Source organism: Somniosus microcephalus, chromosome 10 (assembly GCF_052327205.1).
Source record: "Somniosus microcephalus isolate GS21.2 chromosome 10, FLI_Smic_1.0, whole genome shotgun sequence".
NCBI lineage: Eukaryota > Metazoa > Chordata > Chondrichthyes > Squaliformes > Somniosidae > Somniosus > Somniosus microcephalus.
In genome coordinates this window covers 230,046,651-230,068,187 of record NC_140996.1, presented here as the reverse complement: position 1 = coordinate 230,068,187, position 21,537 = coordinate 230,046,651, and the positions used below count along the sequence as shown (strand labels likewise).

The 21,537-nt window shown below is 52.0% G+C and overlaps 1 protein-coding gene across 1 annotated transcript in view; it reads right to left on the bottom strand.

Annotated features, from left to right (window-relative positions):
• LOC147112149 (solute carrier organic anion transporter family member 2B1-like) overlaps nt 1-12,002 on the bottom strand; it is a 128,133-nt gene extending 116,131 nt beyond the window's left edge. The window contains 1 exon segment of the mRNA XM_085999747.1: nt 11,907-12,002. The gene's annotated coding sequence lies outside the window, so the exon portion shown is untranslated.
• Between the last annotated feature and the right edge of the window lie 9,535 nt (nt 12,003-21,537).

Genomic DNA, 21,537 nt, shown 5'->3' with positions numbered 1-21,537 from the left:
TGAAAGTCCAAATACACCACATCCACTGGTTCTCCAGGCCAGGCAGCATCCGTGGAGAGAGAAACAGAGTTAACGTTTCAGGTCGAAGACCCTTCATCAGAACTGGAAAAAGTTAGAGATGTAAGAGGTTTTAAGCAACTACAGAGGCAGGGAAAGGGGGGAGGGGAGGAAAGAACTAAAGGGGATGGTCTGTGATAGGATGGAAGGCAGGAGAGATTAAATCTTGCAAATGGGAATGGCAGAATCATCAACAGCTGCCGCCTGATAAAATGGGGGCAGGGGTTATGGTCTGAAATTGTTGAACTCCGTGTTGAGTCCAGAAGGCTGTAAAGTGCCTAATCGAAAGATGGGGTGCTGTTCCTCGAGCTTACTTTGAGCTTCACTGGAACAGTGTAAGAGGCCGAGGACAGAGAGGTCAGAGTGGGAGTGAAGCGGAGAATTAAAGTGACAGGCGACCGGAATCTCGGGGTCACCCTTACAGACTGAACGGAGGTGTTCCGCAAAGCGGTCACCCAATCTGCATTTGGTCTCCCCAATGTAGAGGAGACCACATCGTGAGCAGCGAATACAGTATACTAGATTGCAAGAAGTACAAGTAAATCACTGTTTCACCTGGAAGGGGTGTTTGGGGCCCTGGACAGTGGGAAGGGAGGAGGTAAAAGGGCAGGTGTTGCATCTCCTGCGCTTGCATGGGAAGGTGCCGTGGGGAGGAGAGGTGCCGTGGGGAGGAGAGGGGCTGTTGGGGTGATTGAGGAGTGTTTACAATTGTCTGACTGCCAAAAGACTGAGAAAGTGCAAAGTGAGGCCACAGTGACAGTACCTCTCCTTCCCCTGGATGGAGTATAATGTAGAACCATCAACGTCAGGCAAATCCCCGGAGCACAATCCTCAATTTAGAATCACTTAGCGAAGGCACAACAAACAACAACAATAACTTGCATTTATATAGCGCCTTTAATGTAGTAAAACATCCCAAGGTGTTTCACAGGAGCGATTATCAAACACAAAATTTGACACCGAGCCACAGAAGGAGATATTAGGACAGGTGACTGAAAGCTTGGTCAAAGATGGAGGTTTTAAGGAGCATCTTAAAGGAGGAGGCGGAGAGATTTAGGGAGGGAATTCCAGAGCTTAGAGCCCAGGCAGCTGAAGGAGCAGGAGTAGGCCATTCGGCCCCTTGAGCCTGCTCCGCCATTCAATGAGATCATGGCCGCCAATGGTGCGCAAGAGGCCAGAACTGAAGCGCAGAGATCTCGCGGGGTCGAGGGGCTGGAGGAGGTTACAGAGATAGGGAGGGAGGGGCGAGGAGGCCGTGGAGTGATTGGAACACAAGGATGAGAATTTTAAAACAAACATGAATATGGCTTAAGGCAGCTCCTGGGCTGCTCGGAACATCCTCGTGAAATGAATGAATTGCGCTTCCCCTTTTTTCTCTCTTCCCTTCTGCCTCTTGCTCTTCATTTTCTCTGTTTCACTTCCATTTCACTTGTTCCTTTTCCTCTTCTCGCCATGTTCAGATGTGGGTTGTGCCAATGGCTATGGACAGCCGTTGTTGGCAACAGTTAAAAGCTGCACAGGCCTATAGATTCGACAGAGCGGTTCTCATTGTTGCTACAGGTGCTGGGGTAGCTCCCCCACCATAGCAACCTCGTGCTTGCTCACCCTCTCCAGGGAAGGGACACAAGGGAGAAAGGGACATCACGATCCATGCATCATGGTTTCCCAGCTTGGACAATGCAATCTCCCACATGAGATTCCCAAGGAATCTGGGAGCATCTGGAAGCCACAAGCTTCTCGCCTTGAGAACATAAGAACATAAGAATTAGGAGCAGGAGTCGGCCGTACAACCCCTCGAGCCTGCTCCGCCATTCAATGTGATCATGGCTGATCATCGACCTCAACTCCACTTTCCTGCCCGCTCCCCATATCCCTCGATACATAGATACAAAGAAACATAGAAGATAGGAGCGGGAGTAGGCCATTCGGCCCCTTGAGCCTGCTCCGCCATTCAATGAGATCATGGCTGATCATCCAAATTCAGTACCCTGTCCCTGCCTTCTCCCCATACCCCTTGATCCCTTTAGCCTTAAGAAATATATCCAACTCCTTCTTGAATATATTTAATGAATTGGCCTCTACTGCCTTGTGTGGTAGAGAATTCCACAGGTTCACCACTCTCTGGGTGAAGAAATTCCTCCTCATCTCTGTCCTAAATGGCTTACCCCTTATCCTTAGATTCCCTTAATATCCAAAAATCTATTGATCTCTGTCTTGAATATACTCAACAAATTGATTAGATGATTGGCCATTAGACAGGCGAGAGAAAAAAATCTAGTGCACTGACAAAAATAGTTGGGGGGGAGGCGATGCGCCCTGTAATTTTATTTGGGGTGCGCGGCCTCTTTAAGGCACCGCGCAGTCCGTTCAAAGTGCAGTGCACGTGTGGTTTTTCCCCATTGGATAGCCGACGAGCCGGCTGCGGGGAAGCTCCGGCGCACTGCCCGCCCCGCAGCCGCACGGTTTAATGGGAACATTGGTGCGGGGGGAGGGTTGTTTTCGAGGGCGGAAAAGAGGCGGAGGCAGACCGACCGCCCGTTACACACACGCGCGCGCGCGCATCGCGCCGCCGTTTCCATTAAAGGTCTCAAAGTGTGTAAGGGGCGGGTAATCTACCGCTCGTTTGCCAGTCTCGCGGGAGATGAAAATTACCCCCCCCCCAACCCCAGTGTTTCATGAAACGATCTGAGCAATGGCACATTCACGTCACCACTTCAACGATTGCCTGCTCCCCCCCCCGGGACACATCTGCGCATGTTGATGGGGTGAGATGAAGAGGGGTGGGTGGGAGGAGGCTGGTGTGGAGCATAAACACCTGCACGCACCAGTTGGGCCGAATGGCCTGTTTCTGTGTGCTGTGAAATTCTGTGCAATCTGGAAGCAATACATCACTCGCTGAGTCACCTGTCACTTTCGGCAGATCTGACGTGTTTTTTTTTGCTGTGTTGCTGTCTCAGCTATCTTTAGCGTAAGTTGCAGTGTGGCATTACCACATTGGGGAAACAGTGTGTGTATGTAGATAAACCTGTATAATCCCCTTTTAACTGCTGTATTCCCCTCCCCCCGCAAGACAGTTGCAAGCTGAGAGGAATAAGGCATGTTCAGACTTGCCTGCTGCGGAGAGAAGGAAAACCAATCAGGTTCCAGCAGGTGACCAATCCGTGAGTCATCACAGGTTCGCGGGCTGTACGAATTCAGTACTGTATTGTGAGAGTTGGAGTAAAGACCTATTTCTTGTAGCTCGCTGTGTTGCCTATTTCTTTACGCGGGAGACTGTAGTCTCCCACACTGGTGACCCCGAATGTCGGGGCCAAAGCCCCCGACTCACGTAGCCCTACAGAGGCCAGCAACGACCCGACGGCAACCAGCAGCAGCCCGATGTCGGCCGGCACCGCGTCCTTGAAGCTCCCCACCTTCTGGGAACACCAAGCACCAGCTTGGTTCACGCACACGGAGGCCCAATTCACCCTTCGCAGGGTTCAAGACGATGAAGAAAGGTACCTCCACGTAGTCTCAGCACTAGCAAGCTCCACCGCCGCCGAAGTTCACGACCTGCTGGGGAACCCACCACAGACCGGCAAGTACTCAACCATTAAGGGCCGCTTGCTGCAGGCTTACGGCCTGTCCGGGGAGGAGAGGGCCCGTAGGCTTCTTTCACTACCAGGCGTCGGCGACTCTACCCCGACCCAGTTGATGAGCCGGATGCTTGCGCTCCTGGGCTCTGAACCGCAGTGCTTCTTGTTTCGGGCCCTTTTCCTCAGCCTGCTTCCTCAGCAGGTACAGACTGCCCTCGCGGGGTCCCCGATCACGGACTGCGTACAACTGGCAGCCGCCGTGGACAAAGCCTTCGCCGTCGCCCAACTCGGCTGTGCAGCCGCTAGGCTCCCCGACACCACCGAGCGTGCGCCGCCACGCCAGGCCGCAGAACTATGCTACTACCACGCGCGTTTCGGCCACAAGGCCCAACGCTGCAGAGCACCCTGCTCTTTCGATCAAACCAAGATGGCCGCCCGGCCCAACGCACCAGCCCCGCGCCGCCGTCTAGGCCCGCTCGACCGCACCCCCGCTGCCATGATGGCCATCGGCACCGCAGGTAAACTGCTGTACATAACTGACTCCCTTTCAGGGCGCAGATTCCTTTGCGACACCGGAGCCCAATGCAGCATAATTCCTGCCTCCCAGCTCAACATCCAGGCAGGCTGCAGCAGCCCACCCCTCGTGGCGGCAAATGGCGCAGCCATCGCAACTTTTGGAAAGCGACGGGCCGAGGTTTGTTTCAACGGCCAGCGATTTACGTGGGATTTCGTGACGGCCTCGGTGGCACATCCCTTGCTGGGCGCCGATTTTCTTTGCACCCACGGACTCCTGGTCGACGTCCGTGACAGGCGCCTGATCGACGCAGCAACTTTTGCTTCACTGGCCTGCCAGCAGAGCAACAGCCCGGCCCTTGTCGGGTCCTGCTCTGCTCCGGCGGATGACGACTACGCCCGCCTACTCGCAGATTTCCTGAAGCTCACACAACCGACCTTCTCAGCCGCGGCAGCCAAGCATGGTGTCGAGCACCACATCGCCACTACGGGACCACCAGTGTTCGCCCGAGCCAGACGCCTGGACCCAGCCAAGATGGCGGTGGCCAAGGAAGAATTCGCCACAATGGAGAAACTGGGCATCATCCACCGCTCGAACAGCCCCTGGTCGTCCCCCCTCCACATTGTGCCCAAGCCAGGCGGTGGCTGGCGCCCCTGCGGCGACTACAGACGGCTCAACGACGCCTCCACGCAGCCGGCACAACCCTCCTGTGCGACGTCTCAGTCCCCTCGCCTAGGCCGGTCGTCCCATCCGCCTGGCGCAAGCGAGTTTTCGACATCATCCACGGCCTCTCACATCCAGGGATGCGTGCGTCTCAGAAACTCATGTCCGCCAAGTTCGTCTGGCCTGGACTCCACAAGGATGTGAGAGACTGGACCAACACATGCGTGGCGTGTCAGCGCGCAAAGGTCCAGCAGCACACCAAGGCACCATTGGAGTGTTTCCCGGTGCCCAAGAGGCGTTTCGACCACGTCCACGTCGATCTGGTAGGCCCCTTGCCGCCGTCGCACGGTTTCACACACCTGCTCACAATCGTCGACCGCACCACCAGATGGCCCGAGGCGGTTCCCCTCGCCTCCACCACCACGACCGACATCGCGCGAGCATTCGTCTCGACATGGGTGGCCCGGTTCGGCGTGCCGACCGACATATCCTCGGACAGAGGTCCCCAGTTCACCTCCCACTTGTGGAATGCCATCACCGCCGGCCTCGGCACCAAGTTGCACAGGACAACAGCCTACCACCCGCAGGCCAACGGGCTCTGCGAGTGCTTTCATCGTTCCTTGAAAGCCCCCCTCTGCGCCAGCCTGGCCGACACCAGCTGGATCGACAAACTACCCTGGGTCCTCCTGGGATTGCGCACCGCGCCCAAAGAGGACCTCCGCGCCTCCACGGCCGAGATGGTCTACGGCCAACCGCTCAGAGTACCAGGCGACTTCCTCCCCCTGACAACAGAGCCGTGGTCGGCCGCCAGACAGCTTTCCCTGCACCAGGACGCGGCCCAGCAATTCCGTCCAGTGCCCACTTCGCAACATGGCCCGCAGCCGTCCTACATGCCTCGAGACTTACGACATGCGGAGTTCGTCTTCATGCGCCGGGACGCACACAGAGGCCCGCTGCAGGCACCATACACCGGCCCCTTCTCAGTATTGGAGACGGGGGACAAAGCTTTTCTTATCGACGTCGGCGGGAAGCCGGACCTTATTTCAGTAGACCGCCTCAAACCGGTGCACCTGGACCTCAGCTTTCCGTTACGTCCGGCTCTTCCTCCACGGCGGGGCAGACCTCCCGCGTTGGCGGCAGCCCCACAAGAGGACCAAGACACGCCAGAACCTTACTTCCCGGCCGCCGCCCCACCTTCGCCGGCAGCCCGTCCAGCCAGCCCACCAGCAGACCAGCCACCAGACCAGCCGACGAACCAACCGGCCGACCTCCCAGACAGCCCTCCTCACACGCCAGATGGCTACTACAGCCGCTTGGTCAAACCTCCGCAGAGACTGACTTTTACAGTTAACGAGGATTCTGGGGGGGCGTATGTGGCGTTACCACATTGGGGAAACACTGTGTGTATGTAGATAAACCTGTATAATCCCCTTTTAACTGCTGTATTCCCCTCCCCCCGCAAGACAGTTGCAAGCTGAGAGGAATAAGGCATGTTCAGACTTGCCTGCTGCTGAGAGAAGGAAAACCAATCAGGTTCCAGCAGGTGACCAATCCGTGAGTCATCACAGGCTCGCGGGCTTTACGAATTCAGTACTGTATTGTGAGAGTTGGAGTAAAGACCTATTTCTTGTAGCTCGCTGTGTTGCCTATTTCTTTACGCGGGAGACTGTAGTCTCCCACAGCAGTGAGAATATTAACTGCTCTCTCTGGCAGCCATCTTTAAAGCTGTAAAATACAAATTATGTGCAGCGGCCACTCAGCAAACACTGCCCCTGTGAGAAGAGATCGAGCAGACTGGGCCGATGCTCTCTGGAGTTTAGAAGAATGAGAGGTGATCTCGCTGAAACGTGTAAGATTCTGAAGGGGTTTGGCAGGTTAGATGCCGAGATAAAAACAGAAAATGCTGGAGATACTCAGCAGGTCAGGCAGCATCTGTGAAGAGAGAAACAGAGTTAACGTTTCAGGTCGATGACCTTTCGTCAGAACTGGAATAAAAGCAGGAAATGGAACAGATTTTTAAGCAAGTGTAGGGGCTGGGAAATGGGGGAGGGGGTGAAAGAACAAAAGGGAAGGTCTGTGATAGGATAGAAGGCAGGAGAGGTTAAGAGACATTGAGAGATATTCAAGGCAAGAGGAGATGGTAATGGGACAGGTTAAGAAACAAAGGATGGCTCTAGATGCTGAGAGACTGTTTCCCCCTGGCTGGAGAGTCTGGAACCAGGGGTCACAGTCTCAGGATAAGGGGTCGGCCATTTAGGACTGAGATGAGGAGGAATTTCTTCACTCAGAGGGTGGTGAATCTTTGGAATTCTCTGCCCCAGAGGGCTGTGGAGGTTGAATCATTGAGTATATTCAAGGCTGAGATCGATAGATTTTTGGACTCTAGGGAAATCGAGGGATACGGGGATCGGGTGGGAAAGTGGAGTTAAGGTCGAAGATCAGCCATGATCTTATTGAATGGCGCAGCAGGCTCGAGGGGCCGAATGGCCGACTCCTGCTCCTAATTCCTATGTTCTTATACCGGCCACCATATAGAGGGCGAATCATGTTTGCCTGAATGCGCACGCGAAATAAACAGTGGGGACTGTAATTCAAGCTTGTCTGGACTTATTTTTGATTTGTTATTTTTTGGTTTGAATGTTGTGTTATTGGCAACACTGCCGTCTCATTGTTAAATAAATGTGTTAGTAGCTGCAACTTAAGATATAGAAAGATCCTGCATTTCTATAGCGACTTCATTACCTAATGACATCCCAAAGTGCTTTACAGCCAATGATGTACTTTTTGAAGTGTAGTCACTGTTGTAATGTGGAAAACGCAGCAGCCAATTTGCGCACAGCAAGCTCCCACAAACAGCAATGTGATAATGACCAGATCATCTGTTTTTAGTGATGTTGATCGAGGGATAAATAGTGGCCCGAGGACACCGGGGAGAACTCCCCCCTGCTCTTCTTCGAAATAGTGACCGTGAGATCTTTTACATCCACCTGAGAGGGCAGATGGGGCCTCGGTTTAATGTCTCATCTGAAAGACGTCTCCTCCAACAGTGCAGCACTCCCTCAGTACTACCCCTCCGACAGTGCGGCGCTCCCTCAGTACTGACCCTCCAACAGCGCCGCGCTCCCTCAGTACTACCCCTCCGACAGTGCGGCGCTCCCTCAGTACTGACCCTCCAACAGCGCCGCGCTCCCTCAGTACTACCCCTCCGACAGTGCAGCGCTCCCTCAGTACTGACCCTCCGACAGTGCAGCACTCCCAGCGCACTGCGCTGGGAGTCTCAGCTTAGATTTTTGTGCTCAAGTCTCTGGAGTGGGACTTGAACCCACAACCTTCTGGCTCAGAGGCGAGTGTGCCACCTACTGAGCATGTCTTCCAAATGCTGTATATATACACATTATCAGGAACAAGGACTTAACCTTTATATCAGGCACTCAAGACGGCAGAAGACCCATCTATTCAGCTCTGATTCCCCAGTATTACCCAAGGGCAGGTGACTATAGCCCACAAGGGAGGTGTACTCTTGGAGAGCTCACAAGGAATATTAAATGAGCCCCTTAATGTCAATCTGCTCTGAGGTCTTTTGGACCCATCATCAACCTCCTTTTATTTGTTGGCATGTTTATCTACTTCCCCTTCACTCATTGTTCTCCCTTTCCTTGCTTTGTTTAAGTTGACCTTCCCACGACGTTGACATGTCCTCTCTCTCCACCCGCTGAGTGTCTCCAGCATCCTCTGTTTTTGTAAAGAGGAAGTACTGCTGTTTTGTCTTAGGAGGGGACACTGTTGAAACGAGACCCTTGTGTGTCAGCTGTGGTTCAGTGAGCAGCACTCTCGCCTCGGAGTCTGAAGGTTGTGGGTTCTAAGTTCCACTCCAAAGACTTGAGCACAAAATCTAGGCTGACACTCCCAGTGCAGTACTGAGGGAGGGCTGCACTGTCAGAGGGGCGGTACTGAGGGTGTGCCGCACTGTCAGAGGGGCAGTACTGAGGGAGTGCCGCACTGTCGGAGGGGCAGTACTGAGGGTGTGCCGCACTGTCAGAGGGGCAGTACTGAGGGAGTGCTGCACTGTCGGAGGGGCAGTACTGAGGGAGCGCCGCACTGTCAGAGGGGCAGTACTGAGGGAGCGCCGCACTGTCGGAGGGGCAGTGCTGAGGGAGCGCCGCACTGTCAGAGGGGCAGTACTGAGGGAGCGCCGCACTGTCGGAGGGGCAGTACTGAGGGAGCGCCGCACTGTCGGAGGGGCAGTACTGAGGGTGTGCCGCACTGTCAGAGGGGCAGTACTGAGGGAGCGCCGCACTGTCGGAGGGGCAGTACTGAGGGTGTGCCGCACTGTCGGAGGGGCAGTACTGAGAGAGTGCCGCACTGTCGGAGGGGCAGTACTGAGAGAGTGTCGCACTGTCGGAGGGGCAGTACTGAGGGAGCGCCGCACTGTCGGAGGGGCAGTACTGAGGGTGTGCCGCACTGTCGGAGGGGCAGTACTGAGGGAGCGCCGCACTGTCGGAGGGGCAGTACTGAGGGAGCGCCGCACTGTCGGAGGGGCAGTACTGAGGGTGTGCCGCACTGTCGGAGGGGCAGTACTGAGAGAGTGTCGCACTGTCGGAGGTGCTGTTTTTCAGATGAGACATTGAACCGAGGCCCCGTCTGCTCTCAGGTGGACATAAAAGATCCAACGGTCACTATTTCGAAGAAGAGCAGGCGGGGGGGGCGGGGTGGGGGGGGTGGGGGGAGTTCTCCCGGTGTCCTGACAATATTTAACCCTCAATCAACATCACTAAAAAACAGATTATCTGGACATCAATACCTCCCCCCTTCCCACTGTCCAGGGCCCCAAACACTCCTTCCAGGTGAAACAGCGATTTACTTGTAGTTCTTGCAATCTAGTATACTGTATTCGCTGCTCACGATGTGGTCTCCTCTACATTGGGGAGACCAAACGCAGATTGGGTGACCGCTTTGTGGAACATCTCCATTCAGTCAGCAAGGGTGACCCCGAGCTTCCGGTCGCCTGTCACTTTAATTCACCGCTCCACTCCCACTCTGACCTCTCTGTCCTCGACCTCTTACACTGTTCCAATGAAGCTCAACGTAAGCTCGAGGAACAGCACCTCATCTTTCGATTAGGCACTTTACAGCCTTCTGGACTCAACATCGAGTTTAAAAACTTAAGACCATAACCTCAGCCCCCATTTTTTGGGATGGCAGCTGTTGCTGATTTTGATATTCCCATTTACACCTCTTCCAGAGCAATCTTTTGTTTCCTAACTTGTCCCATTGCCATCTCCTTTCATCTTGTCCCACCGTCCCTTTTGTCATTTAATCTCTCCTTCCTTCCAGCCTATCACAGACCTTCCCTTTTGTTCTTTCCTCCCCTCCCCCCTTTCCCTGTCCCTACACTTGCTTAAAACCTGTTCCATCACCAGCTTTTTCCAGTTCTGACAAAGGGTCATCGACCTGAAACGTTAACTCTGTTTCTCTCTCCACAGATGCTGCCTGACCTGCTGAGTGTTTCCAGCATTTTCTGTTTTTATTTCAGATTTCCAGCATCCACAGTATTTAGCTTTTGTATTATCACATTGCCGTTTGTGGGAGCTTGCTGTGCACAAATTGGCTGCTGCGTTTCCCACATTACAACACTTCAAAAGTACTTGATTGGGTGTAAAGTGCTTTGGACATCCTGAGGTCGCTATATAAATGCAACTTCTTTCTTTATAAATAAATAAGAGCACATCCTTCTCTCCCTCGTAAGAGGCACGTCTATATTTTACGCCAATTTTCAATCGCTTTTAATGTTTTGAGGGTCGCAGTTTGGGATCTGAAATATTCTGAAAGACCTGAGAAAGAAAGAACGAGAGAGCGAGAGAAGAAAAAGAAAGATTGACCACCTCAGGTCGTTCCAAAGCACTTTACAGCCAATGAAGTACTTTTTTTGAAGTGTAGTCACTGTTGTAATGTAGGAAACGCGGCAGCCAATTTATGCACAGCAAGCTCCCACAAACAGCAATGTGATAATGACCGGATCATCAGTTTTTCAGTGATGGTGATTGAGGGATAAATATTGGCCCAGGACACCGGGGAGAACTCCCCTGCTCTTCTTCCAAATAGTGCCATGGGACCTTTCACGTCCACCTGAGGGGGCAGACGGGGCCTCGGTTTAACATCTCATCCAAAAGACGGCCCCTCCGACAGTGCGGTGCTCCCTCAGTACTGACCCTCCGACAGTGCGGCGCCCCCTCAGTACTGCCCCTCCGACAGTGCGGCACTCCCTCAGTACTGCCCCTCCGACAGTGCGGCGCCCCCTCAGACAGTGCGGCGCCCCCTCAGTACTGACCCTCCGACAGTGCGGCGCTCCCTCAGTACTGACCCTCCGACAGTGCGGCGCTCCCTCAGTACTGCCCCTCCGACAGTGCGGCGCCCCCTCAGTACTGACCCTCCGACAGTGCGGCGCCCCCTCAGTACTGACCCTCCGACAGTGCGGCGCTCCCTCAGTACTGCCCTAGGAGTGTCGGTCTAGATTTTTGTGCTCAAGTCTCTGGAGTGGGGACTTGCAAAGTTATTTTTCAATGGACAGACCTCTAAATCTTCCTCATTTGCGGTTTATTCTCAAGTGTGATCCATCCACAGCTAATTGAAAACGGGTTTGACAGGCTATTCCCCTTTCCACTCAGAAGTTCTGGTGGGTTTTTTTTAAGACTTACTTAATATTTTTTGGGGGGGTGGGAAACACTAAGCACCAAACTTCACTTCAGAAACCAAAATACAGAAACGGGAAACTTTACACCCGCTTGCTAGGCTGTTTTGTTGATTTTGCAAGGGAGGAGAGGTGAAATCGCAAATATCCCAGTGTGGAGTTTAACAGCTGCACTTCCCTGTCAGGTTCAAGCCCAGCTTTAGGACAATGCATCAGTTTGCAGTTCGCTGCCTTTCTTCCACAAAAATCAGTGTGCAAAGTCTAAATTCACAGAAGAACCCGAAAGAACTGCAGATTAAAATCCTCTGCAATCTGTCGCCTTCTCTCCGACTTTAGAAAGTTCTTTATAAGTTTAATAAATATAAGGAGCACAGCCGAGGTTCGAATCACCCAAAAATATTTTACTCACCTCTCCGGTTGGACTGTCCCTCGTAAACTTGCTCAATTGCTTTTGAATTTCTCACGTTGAAGCAGCTTAGGGCTTATTTGTGAACCTCCGAGTGGGAGGAAGAGGGAGTGTTTAAAGAACCTCTCACTGACGGGGAACAAGAGGAAAAGTGCCACACGCCCTGGACTTCTGATTGGCGCATGTAAAGATCCAAAAAACAGAACTGCCTGAACTGACCTGTAAAATTCATTCAAATTAAAGACGGACTTGCATTACTATAGCGCCTTTCACCACCTCAGGACGTCCCAAAGCGCTTTACAGCCAATGAAGTACTTTTTGAAGTGTCGTCACTGTTGTAATGTAGAAAAATGCGGCAGCCAATTTGCGCACAGCAAGCTCCCGCAAACAGCAATGTGATAATGACCAGCTAATCTGATTTTAGTGATGTTGATTGAGGGATAAATATTGGCCCCAGGACACCGGGGAGAACTCCCCCGCTGTTCTTCGCAATAGTGGCCATGGGATCTTTTACGTCCACCTGAGAGAGCAGACGCAGCCTCAGTTTACATCTCATCTGAAAGACAGCACCTCCGACAGTGCGGCGCTCCCTCAGTACTGCCCCTTCGACAGTGCGGCGCACCCTCAGTACTGCCCCTCCGACTGTGCGGCGCTCCCTCAGTACTGCCCCTCCGACTGTGCGGCGCTCCCTCAGTACTGCCCCTCCGACTGTGCGGCGCTCCCTCAGTACTGCCCCTCCGACTGTGCGGCGCTCCCTCAGTACTGCCCCTCCGACAGTGCGGCGCTCCCTCAGCACTGCCCCTCCGGCAGTGCAACGCTCCCTCAGTACTGCCCCTCCGACAGTGCAGCGCTCCCTCAGTACTGCCCCTCCGACAGTGCAGCGCTCCCTCAGTACTGCCCCTCCGACAGTGCGGCGCTCCCTCAGTACTGCCCCTCCGACAATACAGTGCTCCCTCAGCACTAACCCTCCGACAGTGCAGCACTCCCTCAGTACTGCCCCTTCCACAGTGCAGCCCCCTCAGTAAAGAAATTAAAGCTAGTATTAAGTCAAAGGAGGAAGCTTATAAAGTTGCCAGAAGAAGTGGTCAGCCTGAGGATTGGGATCTTTTTAGAAATCAGCAAAGGAGGACCAAGAAACTGATAAAGAAAGGGAAAATGGAATATGAGCACAAACTAGCGAAAAATACAAAAATAGATTGTAAAAGCTTCTATAGGTATGTGAAAAGGAAAAGACTGGTGAAGGTAAATGTAGGTCCTTTACAGTCAGAGACGGGAGAATTTATAATGGGGAATGAGGAAAACATCGCCCAGAAATACGAGAAAACCAAGGCAGTGGCGAGAATGAGGAAGTTAAAGAAATTATTATTGGTAAAAAAACAGTACTAGCAAAATTAATGGGACTAAAAGTCGATAAATTCCAAGGACCGGATGACCTACATCCTAGGGCTTTGAAAGAGGTGGCCATTAGAACAGTTGATGCATTGGTTGTCATCTTCCAAAATTCTATAGATTCTGGAACAGTTCCTGCAGATTGGAGGATAGCAAATGTAACCCCGCTATTTAAGAAAGGAGGGAGAGAGAAAACAGGGAACTACAGACCTGTTAGCCTCACATCAGCAGTTGGGAAAATGCTGGAATCTATTATAAAGGATGCAATAACTGTGCACTTAGAAACTAATAGTAAGATTGGGCAGAGTCAACATGGATTTATGAAAGGGAAATCCTGTTTCACAAACTTATTGGAGTTCTTTGAGGATATAACTAGTGGAGTAGACAAAGGGGACCCGGTAGATGTGGTGTACAGGAAACTTTGTGCTATCCGGCACCCACGGGACCGAGCTGCTGCCGTTGCCTCAAAACTGCCGTACTCTCCAGAGTTAATGTTGAGAGATACGGCGATTCTTATCTCCGTATTTGACAACAAACACTGTTGCTTAGCAACAGCTTCTAAACACTCGGGTGTGGCCTGCAAGCTCTGTAGCTGAAGCTGTTGCTATAGCTACAGACCTTGCACAGCTTGACTATTCAAACAAAGCAAAAAAAACAAACAAAAAGAATAAAAAACGGCTGCTGATTTTTGCCGGTGGCTCCAGATTGCCGGATAGCTCACCTCCGGATAGCACAAAGTTTCCTGTATTTGGATTTTCAGAAGGCCTTCAATAAGGTCCCACACAAGAGGTTGGTGAACAAAATTAGGGCACATGGAACTGGGGGCAATATACTAGCATGGATTGAGAATTGGTTAACAGTAAGAAAACAAAGAGTAGGGATAAACGGGTCTTTTTCAGGATGGCAGGCTGTGACTAGTGGGGTACCGCAAGGATCGGTGCTTGGGCCCCAGTTATTCACAATCTATATCAATGATTTGGATGAGGGGATTAAATGTAACATTTCCAAATTTGCTGCTGATACAAAGCTAGGTGGCAGTGTCAGTTGTGAAGAGGCTTCAGGGGGATCTCGACAGGCTCAGTGAGTGGGCGGGAACATGGCAGTTGGAATATAATGTGGACAAATGTGAAGTTATCCAATTTGGTAGAAAAAACAGAAAGGCAGAGTACTTCCTAAATGGTGAAAGATTGGGGAATGCAGATGCCCAAAGGGACCTGGGTGTCCTTGTACATGAGTCACTGAAAGTGAATGTGCAGGTGCAGCAAGCCATTAGGAAGGCAAATGGTATGCTGGCCGACATTACAAGAGGATTTGAGTACAGGAGTAAAGAAGTCTTACTCCAATTATATAGGGCCTTGGTGAGACCACACCTGGAGTACTGTGTACAATTTTGGTCTCCTTACCTAAGGAAAGATATACTTGCCATAGAGGAAGTGCAACAAAGGTTCACGAGATTGGTTCCTGGGATGGCTGGGCTGTCGTATGAGAAGAGATTGAGTAAACTAGGCCTGTATTCTCTTGAATTCAGAAGAATGAGAGGGGATCTCATTGAAGCATACAAAATTATTACAGGGCTTGATAGGGTGGATGCTGGGAGAGTGTTTCCCTTGGCTGGGGAGTCTAGAACCAGGGGCCACAGCCTCAGGATAAAGGGTAGGCCATTCAGGACTGAGATGAGAAGAAATTTCTTCACACAGAGGGTGGTGAATCTTTGGAATTCTCTACCCCAGAGGACTGTGGAGGCTCGGTCATTGGGTATATTCAAAACAGAAGTCGATAGATTTCTGACTAGTAAGGGCATCAAGGGATATGGCGATAGGGCCGGTGAATGGAGTTGAGGCAGAAGATCAGCCATGATCTCATTGAATGGCGGAGCAGGCTCGAAGGGCCGAATGGCTGACTCCTGCACCTATTTCTTATGTTCCTATGTTCTTATGTAGTACTGCCCCTCCAACAGTGCGGCTCTCCCTCTGCACTGCCCCTCCGACAGTGCGGTGCTCCCTCAGTACTGCCCCTCCAACAGTGCGGCACTCCCTCAGTACTGCCCCTCCGACAGTGCGGCGCTCCCTCAGTACTGCCCCTCCAACAGTGCGGCTCTCCCTCTGTACTGCCCCTCCAACAGTGCGGCTCTCCCTCTGTGCTGCCCCTCCGACAGTGCGGCGCTCCCTCAGTACTGCCCCTCTAACAGTGCGGCACTCCCTCAGTACTGCCCCTCCGACAGTGCGGCGCTCCCTCAGTACCGCCCCTCCGACAGTGCGGCGCTCCCTCAGTACTGCCCCTCTGACAGTGCGGCGCTCCCTCAGTACTGCCCCTCCGACAGTGCGGCGCTCCCTCAGTACTGCCCCTCTGACAGTGCGGCGCTCCCTCAGTACTGCCCCTCTGACAGTGCGGCGCTCCCTCAGTACTGCCCCTCCGACAGTGCGGCGCTCCCTCAGTACTGCACTGGGAGTTTCAGCCTGTATTTTTGTGCTCAAACCTCTGGAGTGGGACTTGAACCCATGACCTTCTGACTCAGGCGAGGGTGCTGCCCACTGAGCCACAGCTGACAAAGGTTTGGCATTGGGAATTGGTGGATTATAGAATCATTTAAAGTTACAGCACAGGAGGAGGCCATTCGGCCCGTCGTGCCTGTGCCAGCTCTTTGAACGAGCCGTCGTGCTCAGTCCCACTCCCCCCGCTGTGTGTCCGTAACCCTGTCAGTTCCTCGTCCTCCAGAACCCGTCCAACTCCCTTTTACAATTATTGATGGAATCAGCTTCCGCCACCTTTCCAGGTCGAGCGTTCCCCATCCCCACAACTCTCAGAGTGAAAACATTTCTCCTCCTCTCCCCTCGAGATCTTTTGTCAATGATTTTATAATGATTATAATGTCGTTAGAATAGAGCATAGAATGAGACCATTCAGCCCAACATTTCTATGCTGGCTCTTTGATAGCGCGATCCAATTAGTGGTTCTCATATACAGTTGTAAATGGGAATTGGGCATAGAACTGGTTAGGGAGAAGCAGGAGCAGTGCAGAATATCTTTAGTCAGGATTCAAAATTTTAAATGATTTCAGAATTGGTAACAAATGTTTGCTTTTTGTTACCAAGCTACACTTTTTTTTCCTGCTTTAAAATCAAGTAACACCGGTAATTACATGATGCTGCTTTTATACAGACATTGCAGGACACTTTGGGGGGGCGGGGTTTTCATTCCCTGCGCCTGAATGGTGAGGCACGGGGCTCCTTAGGTATTGGGCTTCGTGCCTCATTGTAATGGCGAATCGATGAGAGTAAGCTGGCAAAGGGGATTGCAAGATCAGGCCAGTGGCAGTCTCACAGCAGACCACAGGTAAGTGGGTCTGGGGGTTGGGGCCAGGGGTCAGGGCCAGGATCAGGGTCAAGGGTCAGGGTCAGGAATGGGGCCAGGGGTCAGGGTCCTGGAATGGGGCCAGGGGTCAGGGTCAGGAATGGGGCCAGGGGGTCAGGGTCCTGGAATGGGGCCAGGGGTCAGGGTCCTGGAATGGGGCCAGGGGTCAGAGTCAGGAATGGGGCCAGGGGTCAGGGTCAGGAATGGAGCCAGGGGTCAGGAATGGGGCCAGGGTTCAGGGTCAGGAATGGGGCCAGAGGTCAGGGCTGGGATTGGGGCCAGGGGTCAGGGTCAGGAATGGGGCCAGGGGTCAGGGTCAGGAATGGGGCCAGAGGTCAGGGCTGGGATTGGGGCCAGGGGTCAGGGTCAGGAATGGGGCCAGGGGCCAGGGTCCTGGAATGGGGCCAGGGGTCAGGGGTCAGGAATGGGGCCAGGGTTCAGGGTCAGGAATGGGGCCAGAGGTCAGGGCCGGGATTGGGGCCAGGGGTCAGGGTTCAGAGTCAGGAATGGGGCCAGGGGTCAGGGTCAAGAATGGGGCCAGGGGTCAGGGTCAGGAATGGGGCCAGAGGTCAGGGCTGATATTGGGGCAAAGGAACAAGGCCGGTATCGGGGGATATTGCCGGGATCGGCGATCAGAGCCAGGGGTCAGGGCCGGGGGTCAGGTCGAGGTCAGTTCCAGGGGGAAGGGAGAGAGTTCCAGGTTTCCACTACCCTTTGTGTGAAAAGTGTTTCCTGATTTCGCTCCTAAACGGCCGGGCTCTAATTTTAAGATTGTGCCCCCTTGTTCTTGACTCCCCGCCAGAGGAAATCGCTTCTCCGTATCGACCCTATCGAATCCCTTTATCATTTTAAACACCTCAATTAGATCACCCCTCAAGCTTCTAAACTCAAGTGAATACAAACCATGTTTAACCTGTCCTCATAATTCAACCCTTTAAGCCCTGGTGTTATTCTGGTAAATTTCTGCTGTTATCTCTCCAAGGCCCAATAATCCTTCTGGGGGGTGCAATGCCCAAGTTGACCATCCTTCACGTCTCACTGCTCCCCAGTGGGTATTCCCAACATCCGACTGATCCAGGTGGATATCTCTTGTATACACTGATATACAAACATAAGAATTAGGAGCAGGAGTCGGCCATTCGGCCCCTCGAGCCTGCTCCGGCATTCAATAAGATCATGGCTGATCTTCAACCTCAACTCCAGCCTCCCGCGCTATCCCCATATCCCTTGGTTTTATAGTGCCCAACAAATCTATTGATCTCAGCCTTGAATATACTCAATGATTGAAAATCCACAGCCCCCTGGGTTATCGTGCACCTTCTAAACTCGGAGGTCGAACTCCAAACCATCGTTAACACCTTCACCGAAGCATACGAGAGCATGGGCCTTACACTAAACATCCGTAAGACAAAGGTCCTCTACCAAACTGCCCCCGCCACACAGTACTGCCCCCCAATTATCAAAATCCATGACAAGGCCTTGGACAACGTGGACCACTTTCCATACCTCGGGAGCCTACTGTCAACAAGGGCAGACGTCGATGACGAAGTCCAACACTGCCTTCAGTGTGCCAGTGCAGCCTTCGGTCGCCTGAGGAAGAGAGTGTTTGAAGACCAGGACCTCAAACCCGGCACTAAGCTCATGGTCTACAGAGCAGCAGTGATACCTGCCCTCCTGTATGCCTCAGAGACATGGACCATGTACAACAGGCACCTCAAAGCACTGGAGAGGTACCACCAACGCTGCCTCCGCAAGATCCTGCAAATCCATTGGCACGATAGGCGCACCAACGTCAGTGTTCTCGCTCAGGACTACATCCCCAGCATTGAAGCTTTGACCACACTCGTTCAGCTCCGATGGACGGGTCACATTGTCCGCATGCCCGATACGAGACTCCCAAAACAAGCGCTCTACTCGGAGCTCCGACACGGCAAGAGAGCCCCAGGTGGGCAGAGGAAACGCTTCAAGGACACCCTCAAAGCCTCCTTGAAAATGTGCAACATCCCCACCGACACCTGGGAATCCCTGGCCCAAGACCGTACAAAGTGGAGGAGAAGCATCCGGGAAGGCGCTGAACACCTCGAGTCTCTTCGCCGGGAGCAAGTGGAAGCAAAGTGCAAACAGCGCAAGTCAACCCAAACACCCCACCCATCCGCCCCCTTCAACCACCATCTGCCCCACCTGTGACAGAGACTGTAGGTCCCACATTGGACTCATCAGTCACCCGAGAACTCATTTTTAATGTGGAAGCAAGTCATCCTCGGTTCCGAGGGACTGCCTAAGAAGAAGAAGAGGAAGAAGATAATGCTTTGATATCCATTTTATCTATCATTTTTTAAATTAATTCTTGGGATGTGGGTGTCGCATTTACTGCCCATCCCTAATTGGCCTTCAGAAGGTGGTGGTGAGACACCTTCTTGAGCTGCAGTTTTTCCTAGCGGTTTGATAGAACTGAGTGTCTCGCTCGGCCATTTCAAAGGCAGTTAAGAGTCAACCACATTGCAGTGGGTCTGGAGTCGCGTACAGACCGGAGCAGATAAGGACAGCAGATTTCCTTCCCTAAAGGACATCAGTGAACCAGATGGGTTTTTATGACAATCTGTTAGTTTTATGATCACCATTACTGATACTAGCTTTTTATTCCACATTTATTTAATTAACTGGATTTAAATTCCACAGTTGCTGTGGTGGGATTTGAACTCACAGGTCATTCCTTCCAGGCTTCTGGTTTACTAGTCCAGTAACATAACCACTACTGTACCGTTCCCGAGAATCTATTAGGAACATAGGAACAGGAGGAGGCCATTCAGCCCCTCGAGCCTGTTCCGCCATTCAGTGAGATCATGGCTGATCTGCGACCTAACTCCATCCACCCGCCTTTGGCCCACATCCCTTAATACCTTTGGTTAACAGAAAGCTATCACTCTCCGATTTAAAATTAACAATGGACCCAGCATCAATTGCTGTTTGCGGAAGAGAGTTCCAAACTTCTACCACCCTTTGTGTGTAGAAGTGTTTCCTAATTTCACTCCTGAAAGGCCTGGTTCTAATTTTTAGACTCTGCCCCCTAGTCCTAGAATCCCCAACCAGCGGAAATAGTTTCTCTCTCTCTACCCTATCTGTTCCCCTTAATATCCTGAAAACTTCGATCAGATCACCCCTTAACCTTCTAAATTCCAGGGACTACAACCCTAGTTTGTGTAATCTCTCCTCGTAATTTAAATCTTGGAGTCCTGGTAAACCTACGCTGCACTCCCTCCAAGGCCAATATGTCCTTCCTAAGGTGTGGTGCCCAGAACTGCTCCCAGTGCTCCAGGTGTGGTCTAACCAGGGCTTTATACAGCTGCAGCATAACTTCTACCCCCTTGTATTCTAGTCCTCTAGATATAAAGGCCAGCATTCCATTAGCCTTTTTGATTATTTTCTGTACCTGCTTTTAATGATCTATGTACCTGGACCCCCCAAGTCTCTTTGGACCTCCACTGTTTCTAGCCTTTCACCATTTAGAAAGTACTCTGTTCTAACCTTTTTAGGTCCAAAGTGGATGACTTCACATTTGCTTACATTGAAATCCATTTGCCACAGATTTGCCCATTCACTTAATCTGTCAATATCCCTGTGTAATTTTATGCTTCCATTTAAGGTGATTGGCAGAAGAACCAAAGGCGACGCGAGGAAAAACTTTTTTACGCAGCGAGTGGTTAGGATCTGGAATGCGCTGCCTGAAAGGGTGGTGGAGGCAGATTCAATCGTGGATTTCAAAAGGGAATTGGACAAGTACCTAAAGGAAATCAATTTGCAGGGCTACGGGGAAAGGGCGGGGGAGTGGGACTAGCTGAGGTGTTCTTGCAGAGAGCTGGCACGGGCTCGACGGGCCAAATGGCCTCCTCTGTGCTGTAACCATTCTATGATTCTATGATTACAACAGTGACTACACTTCAAAAGTACATCATTGGCTGTAAAGCACTTTGGGACGTCCCGAGGCCGTGAAAGACGCGGTAGAAATGCTTCGGAGCCAGAAGTAAAGGTGAATTGAGTGACAGTTATGAATCATCCGATTGGATAACGAGGTGTTTATTTGCTTTCCAATTGGTGCCGGACGGCCGCGAGGATGGGCGCATCGGGTGACCAATGGCGGGAGAGCGGGGTCGGGGCGGTCGGAGGCGGGCGGCCATGTGATGAAGCCTCCTGGAATAAGTCCAACCAATGTTGGCTGCCCTGTAAAATATGTCCCGCAGAGCAATAAATGCTATTGTATTCTCTAACGACTTGCATTGATAAAGGATTCCCATCTGTGCAATGAGAACCTTGGCTTCATGACTTGGCAATACTGTTTTAGTTGATTGTAGTTATTTTTGCTCTGTGATCCCCAGCCAGCTCTGGCGGGGGAGGGCGGGGGTTTCCAGTAACTTCTTCTGGGCCAATGTAGATCCCGGGACGGCTGCCATAAGTCATATCTTGAGGTCAAAAGTTGGAACATAATAAATTCTTAGTTGTTAACAGTTTGTAAACTTATGTGTGAGGTTTAGTGAAATGCCTCATGTTTAGTTTTTAATTATTCACACAGCCTGGAACAGCGATGTTTAAAAGGAACCCCTGTACAGATAGGTGGCAGTGTAGATAGAATCATAGAATGGTTACAGCACAGAAGGAGGCCATTCGGCCCGTCGAGCCCGTGCCGGCTCTCTGCAAGAGCACCTCAACTAGTCCCACTGCCTCGCCCTTTCCCCGTAGCCCTGCAAATTTTTTTCCTTTAGGTACTTATCCAACTCCCTTTTGAAAACCGTGATTGAGTCTGCCTCCACCGCCCTTTCAGGCAGTGCATTCCAGATCCTAACCACTCGCTGTGTAAAAAAAGTTTTTCCTCATGTCGCCTTTGGTTCTTTTGCCAATC